The sequence below is a fragment of the Schistocerca cancellata genome, chromosome 3 (genome assembly GCF_023864275.1).
Source record: "Schistocerca cancellata isolate TAMUIC-IGC-003103 chromosome 3, iqSchCanc2.1, whole genome shotgun sequence".
Lineage (NCBI taxonomy): Eukaryota > Metazoa > Arthropoda > Insecta > Orthoptera > Acrididae > Schistocerca > Schistocerca cancellata.
This window is the reverse complement of record NC_064628.1, coordinates 216,731,193-216,747,182: the sequence shown is the minus strand read 5'-3', so window position 1 is coordinate 216,747,182 and position 15,990 is coordinate 216,731,193. Positions and strand designations below refer to the sequence as shown.

General features: G+C 47.7%; 1 long non-coding RNA gene across 1 annotated transcript in view; it reads left to right on the top strand.

Annotated features, from left to right (window-relative positions):
- The window catches only part of LOC126174849 (uncharacterized), a 596,705-nt gene that overhangs the window by 5,078 nt on the left and 575,637 nt on the right, over window positions 1-15,990 (top strand). The window lies entirely within an intron of this gene.

Genomic DNA, 15,990 nt, shown 5'->3' with positions numbered 1-15,990 from the left:
CCTGACTTAATGTATTGAAGCACAAGGTCCGTCGAGCGTGGTTGTAAAACTTTGCATGTGGATGGAATCACGCAGTCGTCCAGATAAACTCAATGGCTTTGTGCACACAGTTAAAAGGAATGAGCAACTCCTCGTAAGCCACACACATTTCCGTAGCCAAAGCTAAGCAGCGCTTGGGGTACTATAAAGACTGATGCCACTGGTCATTGAGTGCTGGAGACGTGTGGTTTGCAGTAATGAATCATATTCTATCCTAGATTTGGCGAATGCCTGGAGAACGATACCTGCCATCACGTGTAGTGGCAGCAGCGAAGTGCGGAGGAGGTAATTCTAAAGCGTGGGAGCGGTTTTCGTGGTTGGGTTGTGGTCTCCTTTCTGCGCTTAAGAACACGCTAAATGCAGAATGATGTGAATACATTATACAGCATTGGGTACTACGTACACAACAGAACACGTTCGGAGACGATGTCTAGTATCCCTGAAGTGGACTGGCGTGCCAAGAGTCCCGACATGAACCCGATGGCGCAACTTTGAGATGGGTTAGAACTTCGTCTTCGCTTCAGGCCCCAGAGTCCAACATCGCTACATTCTCTGGTTTAGGTTCTTGCCATTCCTTCACATTCAGACTCCTCATTGAAAGTATCCCCAGCAGAGTTCAAGACGTTTTAAAAGCGAAGGGTTGCACATACCCCATATTAATGTCCACTAATATGTGTCTGGATACTTACGAAAAGGTAGTGTAGCTTCTCTTCTTTATTACATTCGATAAATTCACCAATTTTTAACCAAACTATCACCTTTCAGCCTAACCTATAATATGTTTGCAATAACTTTGGAATTTTTTCATCTTGGAGCAAGTGGACGGACGGTATCTTGGTTGACAGCATGTGCCGAACGCGCCACACACAAGCCACGGATGTGCAACATCGCACGCTATGTGTAATGTTTGATTGGCTGTGACGGAGTAGAAGTTGGCTCTCCATTGGCGTCATAGTAACGACGGCGTTGTCTCAGCTCCTGCGAGCTGAACGTAGCTGAAGTAGCAAGTTATTTTAACGCGCTTTAGACGCCACGCTATGCTACTAATTAAGCAGTAAAAGTGTAAGTCTTAGCTGTGGCCACGAGGATTAAAGGAAACTACGAATAACCTGCGCACAATATCGAATTGTTTCACGTTCGGATGTAGGAGTCCATCCTGTTTTTAATCGCTTTTAATTGTTTACGTTCGTTAAACCTATCATCCCATTCGCTACGCGTAAAGGACGTATTGGCAGCCGTAGAAAAAAAGTGCCAATGTTGGCGATGCTCGTCTTCTAGACTGTACGAATTCAACGCGAAACGACGGTTTAAATTAGCTGGGGGATCTTGCTTCATCGCTAGAGAAAGCAAACTGCACATCACTTCCAGGCACGCCTAGGGACGCTATCATACGTAGAGTACCGATCCTAATACTCAAGTGTAGTATCGAAAAAAAAGTATCGATATATCGAGACATCGTTACTTATATTTGATTAAAAGATTACAGTAGATAATCTATATCTATTCCAACCATTCCATTTCTGTTTGAATGTAATAATATTGAGTATGCCAACGTTTCCACCGACTTTGCAGCGGTGGTGTACTAGGCAGCTTGAAGAGAACCGCAGCGAAGTCGGACGATACGTCGGTACTTTACCTGATTTAGTGTTTCATAATGGCACTGCCTAATACCAAAAATGATTTTATTCAAATTGACTCTGGCCGCGGAAGACAACGAATTTATATTGCATATCTGTTCTTAAAATCTATCTGGAGAGAGAGAGAGAGAGAGAGAGAGAGAGAGTCGATTTTCACAAATTTTAAATAGAGTAATACAGGCGTTAAATCAATGTATGTTTATATTTTGTTTACATACTACAGTTTTTAAAAATTTGGACCTTGAAATATGAAATTAACATAACACACTCAAAAACAATATTCTATCTAGTCGTTTCGCTGATAGTCTATTACGTGTCTGCTGCCTACATTTCAAAATAAACTCTCCGAGGACACTGTTGTTGCAATTGCGGTTACTCGTTGGCTCGCTTGTATAGTTTTGATTAAAAAAAAATCATCACTATGGTCACTTGATATGATACCCGCTATAAAGTACTGATGTGAGTAAAAGTATCGAACAAAAAAAAATCTACAGCCGTCTTTTATATGTTATTTATTATATGGTAAGCACCGAAACTGGTAGCCATATAATAAACAACATCGTAATAAAGGCCGTAGGTTTTCCGTTTTATTACATGAGAGTGGTAAGTGAGTTCATTGACCTCATATGTGCCTCCTTAGCTAAGTAGTAACATACTTGCCTACCATGCAGCGAACCCGGGTTCGATTCCTGGCCGGGTTGGAGATTTTCTCCGCCTGTGGACTAGGTATTGTGTTGTCCTCACCATCATCTCATCATCATCGACGCGCAAGTCGCCCAATGTGGTATCCCATGAAATAAGACTTGCAACACGGTGGCCGAACTTCCCCGCACGGGGCCCCCGGCCAACAAAGCCATACGATCGTTTCATTTTTTATAGTCTAGTTTGACTTTTTTTCGTGAATTTTTGCACGTGTCTTGTGTCAGTTTTGCAACACCTTAACCTTACCATACTCTATAATACTTTTATTCGCATTGTATAGGTAATTCGACGTCTTATTTGTTGCTAACGTGTCATGTTTTATTATGATTTCCTAACTATTTTTTTCTAAATTAAATCTCGCACACCTGCAAATCACGCAATTACCGCGGTAGTTCATGACAGTGTTGTTGTGAGAGGTGACATTGGAATTATTATACTCTTAAAGGCAAATAAGTATTTGTTCACATATGGTAGTTCATCAGTGAAAAAGAAGCTTCCCTTTGCAGGTTAATGAATTTAAAAACACCGCCTGTATGTGCATTGTCACACTTATTGTGATTAACGTCCTAATGTTTTAATCTTTTTCGAAGCTTACAGAGAAGCAAATGATCTGAATCGATTCTCGATATAGTTGCTTTTGTTTTCTGTGTGTATATTAAAAGTCGAAACATTTGGAAATACGGGACCGGAAACGAAACTTATGTAAGAATCGTTTTAACACGCTGAGGCTGAAAGTGCCAGAACGAGGCGAAGAATATTTTTTTTGCTGACACAGTTACGCGCGTGGCGTGATGTGAGCTAAGTTTGCGTCAGCTTTTCTAGTTTAATACAGAAAGCTGCTTGCGGTTTCCTTCGAATGCGAAACGGTACGAGGATAGCTCGCCCTGTAGAAAACAGCTATGGACAACATTGGTTATGGTATAAACCCACCTGTATATACTGGAAGATAGTAAATTTCATAGAAGGAACACATTTAGTTTTTAACACTTGCGGTCCAGTTCATTGCCTTATCCGTAACTCCGCAATGGCGGCCCTCATGCCTTTCAGTATGTAACATAGGGGTTCAACATGAAGCGACTAGTACCCCGCTGCCTTCGAAGCAGCTTCGTGCAGTGGTTCTTCAGTTTGCTGCGTGACGGAGGCGAGACACCGAAATAACTGTCATCCGCGGTAACTACCATGCGGTGCAGTAAGAGAGACGTTACATTAGTGGCAGACCACTGCAATCGCAAATTTTGGAGGTTTAGAGATGAAAATAATTTTAATTACTTCAATATTTCGTTGGAAATGGAAATGAGCGTTTCGGCGTCAGTGGCCGGGAGGCCCCTTACGGGGCAGGTCCGGCCGCCTTGGTGCTGGTCTTTAATTACATTCGACGCCACATTGGGCGACCTGCGCTTCGGATGGGGATGAAATGATGATGAAGACAACACCCACGCCCTGAGCGGAGAAAATCTCCGACCCAGCCGGGAATGGAACCCGGGCCCGTAGGACGACAATCCGTCACGCTGACCACACAGCTATCGGGGCGGACAATATTTTGTTTATTTCTGGATAACAAAATGCCGGTCTGTAATTAATTGAAACTGTGTTGCTAAAGAAAGTTCTGTTTAGGAGTACACGTCTTCACTTTCTAGCTCTCCTGTAAAGAATAGGCAATTCGTTACACACGTCCTGATAACGCGGGGACATTATCAGCAAGAAATAGTCTATTTTGACGTGTAAATTAGTTAAAATTCGAAATAATTCTCTCGTTTTATCGTAAATGAGTTGAACCTATTTCCCTTGAGATTTGAGAGCTGTTGGTTTGTTCCTCAATAGAACTGAGAACCACGACTTCCGTTGTTTCCGTGTAAGACGAAAAGGAAAGGTGTGAACATTTGTACTTGTTGTCTTACTCCAACAGAACAAAATTAGCCATTGAATTCGATGGAAGTACACTGCAGCAGACAGTACAGCAGCTCAAAAATCTGTTAGTTTCATTATTGCTGGACCGTAGCGTTTCACGTGTAAGCTACTTTCTATGAACTAACGAGAGAGCTGACGCAGTGGTAAGGCACTGGAATCATATTCCAGAGGACGGCGGTTCAAATCCCATTCCCGCCATTCAGGATTAGGTTTTCAGCGATTGCCCTAAATCGCTTAATGCAAATTGCGGGCTGCTTTCTTGGCTTTGAAGAGACCTTCCCCAATCTTTGTGATCCACAACTAACGACGTCGTCGCCAACGGGACGTTAACGTCTTAGCCTTCTTCCTTCCTCTCGTATGAAAGTCGAACACTAAAAAATGTGACGGCTACAGTCCCAATGAGTCCGAGTTAGTCAAGTCTCAAAAAATGGTTCAAAATGGCCCTGAGCACTAAGGGACTTAACATTTGAAGTCATCGGTTCCCTAGAACATAGAACTACTTAACCCTAACTAACCTAAGGACATCACACACATCCATGCCCGAGGCAGGATGCGAATCTGCGACCGTAGCAGTCGCGCGGTTCCAGACTGAGGCCCCTAGAACCGCTCGGTCACAGCGGCCGGCTAGTCAAGTCTCACAAAAATACATCCACCAGGGTTCATAAATAATGTGTAATGGCGTTACCTCGAGGAGTACAATCAACAGGCAGAGGTACATTCTGACATCTGTTGCGGTTTACCGAAGGTCTGGCCTGTGGCGCTCAGTGATAACTTCGCATTCTACATCTGAAAATTGTGTTTCAATTTGACTGAAAGTGTGTTTCATTTCGTGGTAGCTTCTGCGCGACTGCGATTGCATTTCCTCGTTGTTTTTAATAAAACTATAAGATGGCTTTGACGTGTCAGGCATTTCGTAAATACCTAGAAGACCAAACGAACATTGTATACACAGCATAAAAAATAAGTTGTCAAGTTAATGAAGATGGACATGTGGAAGTACTTACAAGAAAGCTGGACCTTAGATGAGCACGCAATTCAACTTTCCATTGTACACACATAAAAAAAAGTTTTGCATCACCCCAATTCCAAGAACTCCTGAAGATAGCCGTTCACTGTGGATATTGTATCACAGACACAGGCCCTTTGACTGTTCAGAGATGTCACTAAACGTGCCCAAAGATGTGAACAACCATGCATGAGCAGCGCCTATTAGACGGAGGGGGTCCGACAGCCGATCAGTTCTAGTTTTTCCATCAGGAAGGAGGTACAAGGCTCGTGTTGTCTGTAGTTCACATGCCTAGACGGTCCGTGCCGCGGTTCGATCACATCCGTATTGTTAATTTGTGCCAGGAAGAGCTCTCGAAAAGGGAAGTGTCCAGGCGTCTTATAGTGAACCAAAGCGATTTTGTTAGTGCATGGAGGAGATACAGAGAGACAGGAGCTGTCGAAGACATGACTCTCTCAGGTCGCCCAAGGGCTACTGCTGCAGTGGATGACCGCTACCTACGGACTGTGGCTCGGAGGAACCCTGACAGCAACGTCACCATGTTGAATAATGGTTTTCGTGTAGCCACAGGATGTCATGTTACGACTCAAACTGCATGATGCGCATTCACTCCTGACGTCCATGGCGAGGTCCATCTTTGCAACCACGACATCCCCCTGCGGGTTCGGGGGTTAGAATAGGCCCGCGGTATTCCTGCCTGTCGTACGAGGCGACTAAAAGGAGTCTCACATGTTTCGGCCTTATGTGATGGTCCCCTCTCGGGTTTGACCTCCATCTTTCTAAATTATTCCGAAGAGCGAGCCAATTGGGGAAGGGCGCCTTACGTGGTGCACTGTATCCGTCGTGCATTGAGACTTTTAGCCGGCTTTTTCGTCGTTGCAATGGTGTTCCGCTCGTTTTCCATCTCTTGGGCGAGGATACGTCCCTGGATGCGATTCCCACGCTGCACTCTGCAGTGTTTCTTTTAACTGCGACGACGACCTTGGACAGTTTTGCACCTAAGATCCAGCACGGTAGCCAGTCCGTTGTGGTGGGGCCGCCATGTACCCTCTTGGTTGTAGCCCCCTGACAACACAGGGATCGCTCTACTGATGCCTGCGCCGTTAACTCCCCACGTATGCCAAGGAGTAGATGCCCGTCTCCCTGGGGCATCAGGACTCCCGGCAATGGACATCCTGCCAGGTGGCTATTGCTGCGGCTGGGTGGCGCCCGTGGGGAGGGCCCTTGGTCGGAGTAGGTGGCATCAGGGCGGATGACCCGCAATGAAGCGTGGTACATCATCTCTCGCTGGCGGCCAGCCGCCAGCAGTCTCTAAGCGTTCTCGGGCTCAATTTAATGCTGAAAAGTACAATCCGAAAACGTTCCCCTCTCTGGCCACGCCGTGGGAGGAGCGTAAGTCTCAGGATGGAGGTAATAGTTATTCGCCCCGATTCTTGGTTTGTACGAGAGCTGATGGGGAGTCTTTTCTCTCCACAAAGCCTCAGTTCTTCGTCGAGCATTTAGAGGACAAGTTTGGGGAGGTGGAGGGCTTGTCTAAAATGCGCTCTGGCTCAGTACTGATACAAACGGCATCCTCCGCCCAGTCACGCAGGTTACTTGCTTGTGACAAGTTGGGGGATGTTAACGTTACTATTACTCCACATAAGAGTTTAAATATGGTCCAGGGTGTTATTTTCCATAGGGACCTCCTTTTGCAGTCTGATGACGAGCTGCGCGCCAACTTAGAACGTAGAGGTGTTCATTTCGTCCGGCGCGTTCATCGGGGTCCGAGGGACAATCAGGTTGCTACCGGTGCCTTCATCTTGGCCTTCGAGGGTGATACGTTACCGGAAAAGGTCAAGGTGATGGTCTACCGATGTGACGTCAAGCCCTATATCCCTCCCCCGATGCGGTGCTTCAAGTGCTGGAAGTTCGGCCATATGTCTTCCCGCTGCACTTCCAGCCTCACATGTCGAGATTGCGGACGCCCATCTCATCCCGATACTCCATGTGCCCCGCCTCCCATCTGTGTCAACTGCGGGGAGCACCATTCACCTTGCTCGCCTGACTGCAAAGTCTTTCAGAAAGAGCGCAAAATTATGGAATATAAGACCCTGGACCGGCTGAGCTATACTGAGGCCAAAAGGAAATATGACAGACTCCATCCTGTGAGAATGACATCTTCTTATGCAGCTGCTACGACAACTGTGCTAGCCCCATCAGTTTCGAGACTTCCAGCCAGCTCGATAAGCAGTACGACTCCTCCTGCCCCCTTGCCTGTGGGGGGCTCTACCCAACCGGTTGCTCCTGCACCACCTACCTCAGGAGCAACCTCCTCCCACCCGTCGGGGACGTCCGTCCCCGCTTCTCAGCCGGAGAAGCGTCTAACTTCTTCGGCTACTCTCGCCCGTAAGAGTTCCCTTGGGACCCTCCCTTCCCAGGGTTCCACCAGCGGGAAGGATGACGGCCGCCAGTGGCATAAGTCCTCACCAGCGGCCGGGCGTAGGGCTTCACGATCCTCCTCTGTCCCGGAGACTGAATCGGTGAAGCCTTCCCAGCCGGTGCAACCCAAGGTTCATCGAGAGAAGTCCAAGAGAAAGACCTCTAAGGCCAAAGAACTTGCGGTGGCGCCAACCCCACCGCACCTTTCGCGCTCTGCGTCTGAGGATGCAGTCGAGATTCTAGCGTCTGCTGAGGACCTTGATCTCGCTGGTCCCTCAGACGCCATGGATGCCTCTCGTACGGGTACTGAATCGGTGGCAGTGAGTGAACAAGCGGCGTAAATTGCCTTCCCAGTCCTTTCACGCCTTTCTCAGCCATGGACAATATCATCCTCCAGTGGAACTGCGGCGGTTTTTTCCACCATCTAGCTGAGCTCCAACAACTTATCAGCCGTCACTCTTTCTTCTGCATAGCTCTTCAGGAAACTTGGTTTCCAGCAATGCGAACCCCCGCCCTCCGTGGCTATCGGGGTTATTATAAGAACAGGGCAGCGTATGAAAGGGTGTCGGGTGGCGTCTGCCTCTATGTCCTTCACACTCTGCACAGCGAGTCTGTCCCTCTCCACACACCTTTAGAGGCTGTCGCTGTTCGGGTGTGGACGCCACAGGCTGTTACCGTCTGCAGTCTTTACCTTCCACCGGATGGTGATGTCTCGCAGCATGTCCTGGCTGCGCTGATAGCCCAATTGCCGCCACCTTTCTTGCTATTGGGCGACTTCAACGCCCATAACCCTCTGTGGGGTGGGTCAGTGGCAACAGGTCGAGGCGCCATCGTTGAGCATTTATTGTCGCAGCTCGATCTCTCGATTTTAAATGATGGTGCCTTCACACACTTCAGTGTGGCGCATGGCACATACTCCGCCATTGACCTTTCAATATGTAGCCCTAGCCTCTTACCGTCTCTCCAATGGAGTGTGCATGACGACCTGTGTGGTAGTGACCACTTTCCGATCTTTCTGTCACTACCACAGCGTCACTCTTCTGGGCGCCCTAGCAGATGGGCTATGAATAAGGCTGACTGGGACTTGTTCTCCTCCACTGCCGCTATTGAGCCTCTCTCTAGTGATGACATTGATGCGGTGGTTCAATCGGTCACCACCGGCATCGTTACTGCCGCCGAATCTGCCATTCCCCGTTCTTCTGGGTCCCCTCGGCGGAAGGCTGTGCCTTGGTGGTCGCCTGAAATCGCTGAAGCGATTAAAGATCGCCGGCGGGCGCTCCAGCGTCACAAGCGACATCCCTCCTTAGACCACCTTATCGCCTTCAAACGGCTGCGTGCGCGGGCCCGCCTCCTTATCCGCCAAGGCAAGAAGGAGTGCTGGGAGCGGTATGTGTCCACCATTGGCCTCCATGTCACTCCTTCGCAGGTCTGGGCCAAGATTCGACGCGTCTACGGCTATCGGACCCCTGCCAGCGTCCCTGCGCTCTCACTGAATGGAGCAGTTTGTACTGACTCCGACGTCATTGCAAACCGCTTAGCAGAGCATTTTGCTATGAGTTCCGCTTCTGCGAATTACCCCCAGGCCTTCCGCTCCATTAAAGAGCGGATGGAACGTCGGAGCCTTTCTTTTCGCACCGACGCTTCTGAACCCTACAACGCTCCATTCAGTGAGTGGGAATTTCAGAGTGCCCTTGCTGCTTGCCCTGATACCGCTCCCGGGCCAGATCGCATCCACTGTCAGATGCTGAAACACCTTTCAGTGGACTGCAAGCGACGCCTCCTCGACCTTTACAACCGTCTCTGGGTCGAGGGCGAGTTTCCGTCGCAATGGCGGGAAAGTATTGTCATCCCCATTTTGAAACCTGGAAAGAACCCTCTGGAGGTGGACAGCTACCGTCCCATTAGTCTCACCAACGTTCTTTGCAAGTTGCTTGAACGGATGGTGAGCCGGCGCTTAAATTGGGTACTGGAGTCTCGGGGCCTTCTGGCTCCGTCTCAGGGTGGGTTCCGGAAAGGCCGCTCCGCCGCCGACAATCTGGTGAGCCTGGAGTCGGCCATCCGTACTGCCTTTGCCCGCCGTCAGCACCTGGTCGCTGTCTTTTTCGACATGCGGAAGGCGTACGATACGACATGGCGTCATCACATCCTTTCTACGCTTCATGGATGGGGTCTTCGGGGCCCTCTGCCGATCTTTATCCGCAATTTCCTGTCGTATCGTACCTTCCGCGTGCAAGTCGCAGCCTCCTATAGTTCCACCCACGTTCAGGAGAACGGTGTGCCACAGGGTTCTGTTTTAAGTGTCTGCCTGTTTTTAATAGCCATTAACGGGCTCGCTGCGGCCGTGGGAAATTCTGTCTCTGCTTCCCTGTATGCTGACGACTTCTGCCTTTATTACAGCTCTACTGGCATTGCAGCTGTTGAACGTCAGCTACAGGGCGCTATCCGTAAGGCGCAGTCTTGGGCTGTAGAGCATGGGTTTCAGTTTTCGGCAGCCAAGACCCGCGTTATGCATTTCTGCCGGCGCCGAACAGTCCATCCTGGGCCGCGGCTTTATCTTGGCGACGAACTCCTTGCTGTGGTGGAAACCCACAGGTTTTTGGGGGTGGTTTTCGATGCCCGGTTGACTTGGCTGCCTCATATCCGGCAGCTTAAACAGACGTGTTGGCGGCATCTAAACGCTCTGAGATGCTTGAGCCACACCCACTGGGGCGCCGACCGCTCTACCCTGTTGCGGCTCTACCAGGCGTTAATCCAGTCTCGCCTGGATTATGGGTGCCTAGCGTATGGCTCAGCATCCCCATCTGCGTTGCGGGTGCTGGACCCAATTCTCCACAGCGGGATACGCCTTGCCACTGGTGCTTTCCGCACCAGCCCTGTGGACAGTGTACTAGTGGAGGCAGGTGTACCTCCACTGCGGTTCCGGCGCCAACGTTTGCTGGCCGCTTATGCGGCCCATGTTCTAAGCTTGCCCGGGCATCCATATTATCGTGTCCTGTTCCCGCAGTCAGTCGTCCATCTGCCAGACCGTCGGCCCCGGTCGGGTTGTCCGATCGCCGTACGCGTCAAGGAGCTTCTCTGTGGGCTTGGGTTTTTCCCTGTTCCACCTCCTTTCCAGGCGCCTCTGCGTACACCCCCGTGGTGTGTTCCTCGCCCTTGCCTTCGGCTCGACTTGACACAGGGCTCGAAGGACTCGGTCCCTCCAGAGGCCTTCCGCTGCCGCTTTTATTCCATCCTGGCCACGTATCAGGGCTCTGGAATTGTTTACACCGACGGTTCGATGGTTGCTGGTCGTGTCGGGTATGCGCTAACTCTAGGGGACCATTCCGAACAACGGTCCTTGGCGGCTGGCTGCAGCGTTTACACTGCTGAGCTAGTCGCCATCTTTAGAGCCCTAGAGTATATCCGCTCCTGCTCAGGTGAGTCCTTCGTTATCTGTAGCGATTCCCTGAGCGGTTTACGAGCTCTCGACCAGTGTTTTCCTCGTTCTCGTCTGGTGATGGCTATCCATGAGTCCCTGCATACTCTTGCGCGTTGCGGCCGCTCTGTGGTCTTTGTGTGGACCCCCGGTCATGTCGGTATCCCGGGCAATGAACATGTTGACCGCCTGGCGAAAGAGGCCACGAGTAAACCATCTCTGGATGTTGGCCTCCCAGAGGCTGATTTGCGGGCGGTCCTCCGCCGAAAAGTTTTTGCGCTTTGGGACGCTGAATGGCGCGATCGGATTACACCCAATAAACTCCGTGCCATTAAGGAGACGACGACTGTGTGGCGGTCCTCCATGCGAGCCAACCGCAGGGACTCAGTCGTCCTTTGTCGGCTCCGCATTGGCCACTCCCGGCTAACACACAGTTATTTACTGCGCCGGGAGGACCCTCCTGTATGTCGCTGCGGGGCGGCTTTGACGGTGGCCCACATTCTGTTGGCCTGCCCCCTTTTAGCTGTGGTCAGGCAGACATTTGCGCTGCCTGATACGCTCCCTGCCGTTTTATCCGATGACCCTGTTATGGCTGCCTTAGTTTTACGTTTTATTAAGGCAGGGAGTTTTTATTCTTTCATCTGAGTGTTTCTGTTTTATTTTTTGTTTTGATTCTGGCCTTTGGCCTATGATTTTAAACTGATCTTTTAATGTGTTTCTAAGTGGTTGGCTTTTCCTTTTTTATTTCTATGGTCGGCCAACCACTGTCACACTCTGTGTGGTTTTAGTTCGTTTTGTCTTGTCCTTGTCTCCGTTTCTCTTGTTCTGTATCGTCTGTGATCTATTCTGTTCCTCGTTTTTATTCTCTGTGGATGTTCTTTGTCTTTGGAAAAAGGGACCGATGACCGTAGCAGTCTGGTCCCTTTCATCCCCCAAACCAACCAACCAACCAACCACGACACCATGCAGCGCGGTACAGATGGGCCCAACAACATGCCAAATGGACTGCTCAGGATCGGCATCACGTTCTCTTCACCGATGAGAGTCGCATATACCTTCAACCAGACAATCGTCGGAGACGTGTCTGGAGGCAACCCGGTCAGGGTGAACGCCTTAGACACACTGTCCAGCGAGTGCAGCAAGGTGGAGCTTCCCTGATGATGTTTTGGGGTGGCATTATGTCGAGCCGACGTACGCCGCTGGTGATCATGGAAGGCGCCGTAACGGCTGTAAGATACGTGAATGCCATCCTCCAACCTATAGTGCAACCATATCGGCAGCATATTGGTGAAGCATTCGTATGCATGGACGACAGTTCGTGCCCCCATCGTGCACATCTTCAGGATAACGACATCGCTCGACTAGAGTGGCCAGCATGTTCTCCAGACATGAACCCTGTCGAACTTGGCTGGGATGATTGAAAAGCGCTTCTTATGGACGACGTGATCCATCAACCACTCTGAGGGATCTACGTCGAATCGCCGTTGAGGAGTGGGGCAATCTGGACCAACAGGGCGAAATGATGTTTATGTTTATCTGTATTCCAATTTTCTGTACGAGTTCCAGAATTCTCGGAACCGAGGTGATGCCAAACTTGTTTTGATGTGTGTACAAGTTGAAAACTATCAGTGATAAAATGTTCACAGAACCGCATTTAACAAATAATGATTTCGACAGGACAAAATTGACTTCACTAACATTAAAAAAAACAATCATTAACGTAGTAACAGTAAAAAAAAAACAATCATTATCGTAGTAACAGAGGACTGATCTTTGTTGATACTACTACATACACGATTATGAGACATTTAGATACCTTGCTGTACAAAGATCGTCTTTTAGTAATTGTTTTGTGTTGTATAGAAAGATATATATATACTATCAACCACCAATAAAATGTATGTCTCTGAAAGAAAATAATATACATCAGTAAATGCTTACTGAGGTGCTTTTATGAAGTGTCATTATCCTTGCGTTAAGATAATTACATACTGGGTGTCCCAGGAGGAATAGTCAATATTCAGGGATCTGACAGTAACGTCTGTTTGAAACAAAAAATTCTAGTGAACATGGACTCGAAAATGCGTACATTAAGAGCTATTAGCATGTCATCTACGACGCCGTGAAACAAATCTCTTCTACTGCAAGCTCTTTCCTTCACATATTTTGGGAGGAGATAGTATGGACCACAACGAGAAAAAATTATCTGGTAAATACCTTGAGTCCCAACAATATTAAAAAGATTATATATGCATTTTTCGAAAAATGAACCGCTATCTTCAAAGTAAGCAACGGATTTATGAAGAAGTTGGCAAAATGTAAACAATCAGTTGTTTCAAGGAGGTAATTTTTTAAAATATAATTTTACATTTTGTCGCAAAAAATGCGTTTATTAGCACAGTAAGCAACGAATACAGTAAGAAATTGGCAAAAAGTAAACAAATTGTATAAGGAGATGGTTTTGACTTTGGAACCACAGGAACGGTTTTCAACTGCCCATCATTTCATGTTACATATTTGAAAGCAATTTCGCATTTTTCCTCGACACATCCCACATCTCGAAACTTACATTAAGTCCTAGTGCCCAAAACAAATTACGGTCCTAAATAAGAAGCAAAAATGGACCTAAAATTATTTATATCCAAAGTACATACTGCCCCAGTGGTTTCACTTCGAAACCACTCATAGAAGTAGCAGTACAAACTCAGATTTACCCTACTTTAGATGTACCTACTTTCACCGTCAATTATCACCTCAGTATGATCAGAGTAAAGTCACAATCTCCGCATCGACTATTGGTTTGAACGCTTTAAATGACTGCTACAATGCACTACGTTCGTAGAATTACCTTAGTGTCTGTCTTGCAGGAGCATCAGTAATTTCATGCGAAAAGCACTGGTACTTAAAAACAAAATTAATAAAGTGGTGGTTTGTGGCAGAAACCGCTGGTACTATGAGCACTTGTTCAGCAGAAGAGATGTGTTCCACAATAACGAGGATGAACAAGTGCCAATAGCTCTTAAGGTATGCTCTTTACAGCCCTTGTTCATTAGAGTTTTTTCATTTTTTCTTGTTTTGGCTCATACTATGTCCTCTAAAAATATGGAAGACAAAGAGCATGTAGTAGAAGATATTTCTTTCATCGTATCGAGAATTGAAGAAGGGCTCATAGCTCTTAAGGTAGGCGTTTCAGTGCCCATTTTTACTAGATATTTTTGCTTCGAATGATCGTTTCTGCCATGCACATTAATATAGACCATATCTCCTGGGACAACCTGGCTGTTTAGTAGACGTTTCTCATTGCACATTTTCTTATGGCTTATTTTATCTACCTGCTGTTGCAACATAGATCCTGTTTCTGCTAACACTATTCACATAGCTTGTCTTGGCATATAGTGAACATACAGCATTCCGACAAAAAGCGTACCCTGAGCTCATAACATCAAACCAAAGTTGGTAACGGATTAGGCTTCAAGTGTTTCACACCATTGATCTCTAAAATGAAGTATGAAAACAAGAAAAACACAAAATCACTTAAATGTATGAGCCGATTTTTTATGAGCGAAGCAAAAGCGCATCCCCTAACCAACGAGCAGATGAGAAAAATTGTAATTTTGGAGAGAGGAAAATAACAAAAAAATTACTGAATATTCTTTTAATGTTAAAGGAAAAACTCGTCTGGCAGGTAAATATTATATTTCAGCCTTAAAATGGCATTCGAGTGTCGTTTGTTGTGCATGTGAACTGCCCATTACTTAGGAAGAGGCCTCGTTTCTGCCCTCAACATTATTACCATTGTTGTTTTGTATATAGTCGGCTGATCCGTCCGCCAGCGTCAGGTGCGCAGGAATGCCGTCGGCAGCTTGCGGTGCCTTCTGCTGACTTCGCACTCGCCACTGCGCGCATCTCGGAGTGTGGGCTGTAGCGAGCAGAGGTACCGCTAGGCGGGCGGTGGATGTTTTCTGAACGGCGTGTGCAGCTGCCGGCGGATCCAGGCCGCACGCAGCATCGCCAGCCCGCCAGTGTAACTTTCTCCCTCTCTCCGCCGCGGCGGCTCTGCGTGCGAGCCGAGGCCTTGGTTACTTACACAGATATTTGAATAGTACGGTAGTGTTATCGTGAGTAGCGACAGAGACCCACCCGTATTAAAACAATGTGCTTTTGCTTCCATCTCCGTAACAGTTAGGCCGCCGCCAACAGCAAGTCTAGTTCAATGGAAATCCTATAAATGACAACCCTACCACAAAGTATTTGGTTGTAACACTTGACAGATCCTTGATTATCGATCACACTTACCTAATACTACGGCCAAAATTCGTACCGTGGACAATACCGCCCAAAAGCTGCGTGGAGCCCTGGAGATCAACAGCTTCAACACACCGCTTCTCCGCATTGGGGTTAGTGTATAATACAGCAGAATGACGTGCTGCTGTTTGGATAAGCAGCAACCATACCAGCAAGTTCGGCGCCCGACTCAATACAACAAAGCGTAGAATAAAAAATATCTCCACCTCTACTCAGAAGATAGAAAGCTGTGTTTTGTGAGTATAGCAAAGTTCTGGACAACCCAGACGATCAGCAATAAAAATTGCTGCTGAACTTCTTCATGAAGTTTCTGATATGCGCCATAACTGAGGCTAAATATCGATCCAGCAAGCACGCCCAGGGATACAAACCAACATTAACAGCCACAATAAACCAGCAAGCTTCATGCTTCAGTTTGCCACTGCGTACGTGAAAAGCAACAAATAGAATTCGTACGAACCGTGTAATATGCAGGGACTTTTTTTCAGGTGGAAAATATTGCTCGACCAATTTTACAGGAGCGCCAAGATCATGTGACCGTTACCAGATGACGCACC